The sequence below is a fragment of the Colobus angolensis genome, unplaced genomic scaffold (assembly GCF_000951035.1).
Source record: "Colobus angolensis palliatus isolate OR3802 unplaced genomic scaffold, Cang.pa_1.0 Scaffold48, whole genome shotgun sequence".
Lineage (NCBI taxonomy): Eukaryota > Metazoa > Chordata > Mammalia > Primates > Cercopithecidae > Colobus > Colobus angolensis.
In genome coordinates, this window is record NW_012118265.1 from 8,898,289 (window position 1) to 8,906,860 (window position 8,572).

The 8,572-nt window shown below is 34.9% G+C and overlaps 1 long non-coding RNA gene across 1 annotated transcript; it reads right to left on the bottom strand.

Moving 5' to 3' along the window:
• Positions 1 to 4,023: 4,023 nt before the first annotated feature.
• LOC105523940 lies at positions 4,024 to 7,602 on the bottom strand. The gene is made up of 3 exons (XR_001003673.1): positions 7,447 to 7,602; positions 4,715 to 4,813; positions 4,024 to 4,621 (listed from the first exon to the last, which is right to left on the bottom strand). It is a non-coding gene; the product is annotated as an uncharacterized LOC105523940 (long non-coding RNA).
• Between the last annotated feature and the right edge of the window lie 970 nt (positions 7,603 to 8,572).

Here is an 8,572-nt window from a genome sequence, read left to right on the forward strand (position 1 = left end):
TTTTTTAAAAAGGGATAAAAGAAAAACTGGTCTTTATCTAGAAAGAAAGCTTAAATATGAGGTCATGTCTTTAACTCCAGGTGAAACTGGAGCCAAGTTGTGAAAAAGCCTAAGGGCTTCAGAAAGTAGGAAACACTTAAGGAGTTACTTAACCCGAGGTGTCTTTTCTGTAGATTTCAGGAAGTCCATAAACACCTTGAAATAGTATTGCAATGTTTTATGAACGTTTGGTTTCTAGGAGAGCTTATAGCTTTCACAGATCTCTCATTAAAGTCTATAGCACAAAACAAGCTCAAGTAAATGAAGAGATCATCTTTCTAATTACCTCAAGAAGATTTTTTTTCAAAAGTGGCTGGTCTTGAATCCCTGACAAACCTGTATATGCATCAGACAAAGGGATTCAAGGCAGTGGTGTGCTGGTAAATGTTTAGGAGCTGGCGATTCAGCGAAACAAGTCCTAACATATAGCATTTGTTGATTTTTGTGGTATACATAACTCCTCCATGACCAGTTTCAAGCTACGGAAGAGACACTGACTAATACAAAATTCCTGAAGATATTAACAATCAACTTCGAGAAGTCTGTAGGAGTCAACTCCAGCAAGACCTCTGATTGAAGGTTAGTTAGGTTTTCTCAGGTCTGGAGAAATCTTAAATTAGGGCAAGTCATTAAGGAAATGAGTTGAGCCTAATTTTGTGCACATTTTCTGCTTAAATTTTGTAAATATTTCTCTAAATATATTTAAGAAGCATTTTTGAAGTGTTTAGTCAAGTTTAAAAGATCAGAATCAATGAATGGAGCAAAAGCTTTTTCTAACTTTTTGATGAGGATTAATTTATGTAGAGAAATTAATCAAATGGAAGATAGTGTGAAAGTTATGAGGAAGAAATCAGCTCCCTTCTAGAACAGCAGTTCTCAAAATACAGATCCCAAGGAAGCAGCAGCAGCATCACCTGAAAACTTGTTAGAAATTAATTCATAGGCTCCCACCCCAGATCTGAATCAGAAACTCTGAGAATGATGTCCAGCTATCTGTATCTGTGTTTTAACAAGTTCTCCAGAGGATACTGATGTGCGCTCAAGTCTGAGCACCACTTCTCTAAAACAACGGTTCTTAAATTTTAGTGTGCCCAAGTATCCCTGGAGGAATTTGTTAAAATGCAGATTTCACGTCCCAGCGCATACCTGCTGAATCAGAATCTCCCAGGGTGAGGTTCAGGAACAGCACTATGTTTTATTTTATGTAATTTTGCTTACTTGTATTAGTTACGGTTTGCAACACAGAGTCACCGGGAAGAAAAAGGAAACTTCTTATAAAACTTTTTAAATATTCTGTAATCCCAGCACTTTGGGAGGCCGAGACGGGCGGATCACGAGGTCAGGAGATTGAGACCATCCTGGCTAACACGGTGAAACCCCGTCTCTACTAAAAAATACAAAAAAACTAGCTGGGCGAGGTGGTGTGTGCCTGTAGTTCCAGCAACTCGGGAGGCTGAGGCAGGAGAATGGCGTGAACCTGGGAGGTGGAGCTTGCAGTGCGCCAAGATCCGGCCACTGCACTCCAACCTGGGCGACAGAGCGAGACTCCGTCTCAATAAAAAAAAAAAAAAAAAAAAAATTTAAATATTCACAAAAGTAGAATAAAGAGTATAATAAATCCTTGTGAGAGCATCATTCATGTTAAGCAAATGTCAACATTTTGCCTGTCTTATTTAATGTTTCCCACTTCATTTTTTAGTTTGTTGTCTATAGGAATATTTTAAGGTAAAGATATCCTAATATCTAACCAGCAATTATTTCAGTATTCTCTCTAACAGATAAGAGCTTTTTCTATTCCAAGTCATTATTAGAGTGTCTTAGTCCATTTTGTGTTGCTGAAAGAAATACCTGAGATTGGGTCACTTACGAAGAAAAGAGATTTAATAAGCTCATTCCACAGGCTTTATAAGAAGCATGGTGTTGACATCTTGCTCAGCTTACAGTGAGGCTTTTGTGCTGAGTCAAACATGGCAGAGGTCAACAGGTAAGTGGCCATATGTGAAGAGCAGCCAAGCCCAAGGGGCATTCCGGCTTTATAACAATCACTTTCTAAGGAGCCATCCTAGTTTCTAGAGAGTGAGAACTCACTCATTACCAAGAGAAAAACACCAAGCCATTCATGAGGGATCTATCCCTATGACCCAACCACCTGCCACTAGTCCCTACCTCCCTAAATTGCCACACTGGGAATTAAATTTCAATATGAGATTTGGTGGAGAAAAATAAACCATATTCAAACCCTAACATGTAATGTCTAGAATTAATAACAATTCTTTAATATCTTTATCACAGACTTCCAAAAATGTGTCTTTTGTAGTTGATTCATTTGTTGGCTATAATTTTAAGTCTCTTTATTTCTATAATAGTTTCTCCTTTCCCACCTCACTTCTTTTTTTTTTGTTTTTTTTTTTTTTTGAGACGGAGTCTCACTCTGTCACCAGACTAGAGTGCAGTGGCATGATCTCAGCTCACTGCAACCTCCGACTCCGTGGTTCAAGCAATTCTTCTGCCTCAGTCTCCCGAGTAGCTGGGATTACAGGCACGCACCACCATGTCTGAGCTAATTTTTGTGTTTTTAGTAGAGACGGGATTTCACCACATTGGTCAGGATGGTCTCAGGTGATCCGCCTGCCTCGGCCTCCCAAAGTGTTGGGATTACAGGCGTGAGCCACCTCACTTTTTAATGCTAGTTATTTGTTGGAAAAACTGGATCATGTGTCCTTTATAATTTTCCACACTTTAGACTTGGCAGAATATATCTTCATGATTTCGTTTAGAGTAGCCTTAGATAGATCCAGAAACTTGTTCTGCTTCAGGTTCACTTGTTTTGGCAAGAATACTTCATAAGTGGCACTACTTTCTACCATCGCCTATCAGAAGGAAGACAATGTTGAGTTGTAATATTTTTGGTGATGTTAAATTAATCAGTGGGTTCAGGTATAATCAGACTAATCCATTCAGTATGAAATTGCAGATTACATTGTACATTTTTGCCCCAGACTAGGGCAGGGATCCCTGCCTCCTTTGAGTGGAGACTGGACTTACAGACTGGACTCCTTCCTCCCAGGCTTTTCCAGTGGACAGAGTTTGAATAGACTTTTTGTTTTAGAAGAAGAAAAATAATTAGTTTATACTGATATTTGCAATTCAGATTTAATATCACAAATTATTTATTTGAGTTTTATGCTGATGATATTAATTTCAAACCAAATCAATATTACCATGAACAAAAAGACGACTGAATGTGGTTAAGATTTTTACCCCATAAGAAGTGTACAGTCAAATATGCTATGTTATAAAGATGCATGAAAGATGTCTTTTCTCTGTGAGGTTATGCCACAACTTGATATACTATCAGATCTGCTTTAGTTTGTTTTAAATTTTGAGAAATAATTTTTTTCTTTTTAACTTATAAAATAGCTATATGATTCCAAAAATAAAAACTATAAAACAAGACATATTCAGAGATATCTAGCCTCCATTTGTTTGTCCTCACAATATTTTAATTTCAACAAATACATGTACACACTGGTATAGCACCTTCTTCTCTCATATAAAAGGTAGCACACATTGTCCTATAGCTGGATTCTTCACTTAACACTTTGTCCTGGAGATCTCATCATATCAGTATCTAAAAATCCTTTTCATTCCTTTTTACAACTGCATAAGTACTACATTATGTAGACATACCACAGTTTGTTCAGTTAATCCCCTCTTAAAAGATATTTGGCTTATTTCCAGGTTTTTGCTAAACAGAGTATGCCAGAATAAATAGCTTTGTATATAAGTCATTTTCTATTTTTGCTCATGTACCTGTGGAAATTGCCATATTCCTAGAAGAGGGATCGCTGAGTCAAAAATTAGATATGTATATAATTTTGATAGATATGTACCGCCAAACATCCCCCAAAATATAGCATTTTGAATTCCCAAAGACAATGTATGAGAATGTCTAATTGCACACAGCCTTATCAACACATATGTTGTCAAACATCTTTATTTTTTTCCCATCTGATAAGTGAGCGATGATTCCTCGGTGTAGTTTTAATTACATTTCTCTTTTTGCGAACAAGAGGTTAAGTAAGTGTACTTTTACAGTATATGTTCTGTGAATTGTCTGTTTTTATCTCCAGCCCATTTTTTTTTTTTCTTTTTTTCATAGAGATGGAGTCTCTCTCTGTCGCCTAGGCAGGTCTCCAATTCCTGGGCTCAAGGGATCCTCACAAAGTGCTGGGATTACAGGCATGAACCACCGTGCACAGCCTTAGCCAACTTTCTCTATAGTTTTTTCCAGAGGGTAGGGGGGAGAATTTTTTGTAATGTGATTAAATTTATCAAACTTTTTTAATGTCATGCATTTTTCATCATAGCTAAACATTTTTCTCACTCAGAATATAGAGAAATTCACTCATAATTTCTCATTGTCCTGAAGAAATTCTTATGCACACCAAAGTACAGTTTATAATCCAAGTTTGTAAAGTGATGTCAAACATTTCATTGTTTAACATGAGACATTTAATAATCAGTCATGTTCATAGTTTTTTTAATTCTTCTAAATGATGTCAATGTGATATCTTCTTGCCTGAATGACAAAACATTCCATTAGTAAAATAGAAAAAATCGTTTCTGGAGTAATTTAGACTATAAAACAGCATTCAATTATTAAAACCCTTACCTTTCTAAGAGAAGACAACATAAATCATTATGATGCAGCCCACAATCCAGCCAATCAGGAGAAGAATAGGAACCAGAAGATGTGAAAATGTAGACCCTGCTTTAAAATAAACAGTAGAAAACAGATTATATTGGTCATTTTAGTATTGACTTTTCTGAGTCAAGAGAATAAAAGGAATCTGGTAACATTAAGAAAAAAAGCACACACTCCCTAGTTATACCCATACATAATTATTTTTTCTTTTCTACAGAGAATACATGAGACTGCCATAAATCCTGGGTATTTTGAATTAAATCACAGATCTTTTACTGTTATGTGACTTTGGGCAATTCTGAGCTTGAACTTTCCTATTGGTAAAATATCAATGATGAAACTTGTGCTATCTACTTCCTGGAATAGTTTTGAAGGTCAAATGACATAACATATGTGCAAAGTTTTGTAAACTCTAACCACCGTGTGTGTTTAGTGTATACAGAACACATCTATGCATTTGTGCAATAACACATACAGAAGCTATTTAAATAAAAAACAATCTAATACAACTCTGAGGCAATTTCCACTAAAGTAAATAATTATAACACAGGGAAAGGTGTTGAGAACAGTTCTTGGCCTCCATAGCTGAATGTAATTTTAAATATCACAGGGAAAAGGAAAGTATCATACATTATATAACCATTCTTGACTACAGAAAAGAATTTCTATTGTTTAAAAATTATTCATTATAACAACCGGCACTGAACCTGAATCAATGGGCAGTAATAATCCAACACACATATAAATGGCGTTTGTTATATGATTCCTCCTGTGCCTCCTATTTGTACTCTTCCCTGTAAAAAGCAATTTATACAAGTATCTTTTTACAAGTATTCACTGCATTTAATTCTTGTTCTTTCAAGCAAACATACACATGCACACACACAGAAATCTACACATGCATCACACAAAAAGATTTAGAAAGATCACAGAAAAACATTCTATAGAATTAATGTCCCTGTGTTAAGGACTCAGATATATTCTTAACTGCAAAATACAGTTAGATCTTATGCCATTAGTTAAAAGAGAGAATACATATTCTTAGCAAGTATACTCCTATTATAATTTCCATCACTTTAAAATGTGAAATTATAAAAAATGCTATTAAAATAAAATCATTTGGAGATGAGACACATTTAAAATTAGAAGACACTCTTATAAAAGCAAACTTTCTGAAGTTGAAATGAATTTTAATACTTCTATTTTTCCAAGAATGCTAGAGTCTCTCTTAACAGACAACATTCAACGTGCTTTTCTTGTTTCTCCGTCTCACCGTGACCTTGTATAAGGCATTAAGCACTAAATGGAAAACTGTTCTCTTTACTTGACATGTGGTATTGCTTAAGGATAAAGCAAACAACATGAGATGCCCTTTACTCTCATTTGGACAAAAGCCTTTTTATGAATTAAGGTACCACTACAATGGAAGTACATAAAAGTATTTTTTTTTTAACTGTCTATGTATGTGGCTTTGTATTTTTCTCAATTTCAAAGAACTTGAAAATTAATATTAACCCTTTAATTGTGCATTTATATTTTATACATGCATATTTTAATAAAATTTACATATCACAAAGCCCTAAAAGTCAGTATCTCATTATTTATTTTCCTTATAAAATAGTACCCGTTGCACTAACTGTGCATTTTAACACTCAAAGTATACATTCCATTAGTGTTTTTTAACACTAATATTTTCAACTTTACTAACACCTGTGGAATTGTTTGGAAATAGAAATATATAAAAGCACAACATACTTTGCATATATCACTTACATTACTACCACAAATAAGAACAAAACATCTTTTTAAATATGAAGTGTAATTGTAAAATGCTTCTCTCTTGTCCAGTTCTGAGCATGTCAAAGTAGTTACAGCTGGAAGTGTTCTTGAAGACACTGTGCTCTGGAAAAGACTGTCCAGGTTAAACACCTGGTGCCACCACTCTTCAGTGATCACGAACAACTTACTAAACTGCTATGTCTCAGTTTTCTTCCACCACTCTTCAGTGATCACGAACAACTTACTAAACTGCTATGTCTCAGTTTTCTTATCTATAAAATGGGCATGATGATAATATGCATATTTCAGAAGGTCATTGTCAAGATTCGAAGCAAAAATTCCTGTAAATATTTAAAAGCTATTTCTTAGATATAGTATATATTCAACCTGTTTTGACAAATTGGAATCAATTATTTTATATAACTATAAAATATAAATACAAAAAATGTTTAAAAACAAGAAAAAAGTTTGACGTGGAACAAAAATGTTAGATGTGGAACAGATGACTGAGCCCAATATTCTCATTTTACTGTCAGAAAACAGACTTAGAGAGGTATAGGGACTTCTCCAAACTCACATAGCCATTATACTAGCAGATCTGACACAGAACTTAACTGTCTTCAATTCTGGCTCAGAATTGAAATCAGAACTGATTTTTGATTCACCTTTCAAAATAAGCATAAACAAAATTAAGCTCTTTTGCTTTGTTGATCATTTAAAAATTTTCATAACCTATAGGTCTGATCCACAAATTACATAATTAATGCACTTTTGCAGCCACACTAACATATATGGTTAATGGTCATTTAGCATAGATGCCACATTTTTTAGAGTAACTGGGAAATACCAAGAAACATAACTAAACCAAAGTCAAGAAGCCTTTTTTTTTTGCCAAGAGAATCCAATGCCTTAAATCTTACCTTTTTCAGCCATTATTCCTGTTGGTGGGTGGCTAGGTCAGGCCACGCTTACCTCTTTCTTTTGTTATCCAGTGTCTCTTTGAACTTTAAATAGAGAGAAATCTGAAGAGTGTGGCAGCTGCCCGTCTCCCGGCTGCCAATTGTCTGCAGAGTGATGTAAGTCATTGGAAAGCAGAACTCCTCTGGCTCTTCTTTATTCTATTATTACGGAGGAAACAAGGGGCTACGTGACCTAAACAATTAGGTAAGCTGAATTATCCTAATGCAGAGATTCACAGGTTTTTAATTTGTACCATGCCTTTAGATAACATGAAGAAAATGTTCTGTAAAGAAGGTGTACAGAGGAAGAACAACATTCCACCTATACAAGTGCTATCAAGGAGAAGGGTGATATATTAGAAAGAAAGGATTTTGATGTTGGAGAGACTTGGGTTCAAATTCCAGCTCTTTCTGTAATGAAAGCCAAGTTGCTTCACCTGGGAATCAGCTTCTTTAGTTTTAAAATAAGGATAATAATACCTGCTCATGGGAGTTGCATAAAGATGAAATGAAAGTCTACATGAAATGTAGACAGTTCTTTATTACTTTACAGACGAAAAACATAAAATGAAATAGTGCCCCTTTCTTTGAACTATTCTGAAAACAAAAAATTGTTAATATAAATATACTAGAAACTAAAACAATACAGAAGTTTCGATGTTACCTAGAATTTTTAGAAAGCAGTCATAAGTTTGTTATTTTTATTAGCAGTGTATAAAAATAGGACATTTCATTTTTCAAAGTCCAAACTGGTTTATGTAACTGACCTAGACTATTCTCTATATTCTCATTGGAATAACTTTAATTTGGGGATCTGGCTGGAAAAGTTTTGCAGAGTGACCCTGTGAGCATCTTCCCCCAAAAAAATTGACATAAGATTAAGACCTCTAAAGGCAGGTCTTGCCTGATCAAATTTATCTCCAGAGCTCCAAGAATGTTATTTCCCTGCAAATGACCATGTCCCATCACTGCTCAAAAATCCACCAATAGTTCTTCATCTCCTAGACAATAAAAATCTGAACTCCTTGTTTAGACACCTAAAAAGCCTTATTTCTCTACTCTTCCATTTGCAGTGATAACTTCAGTG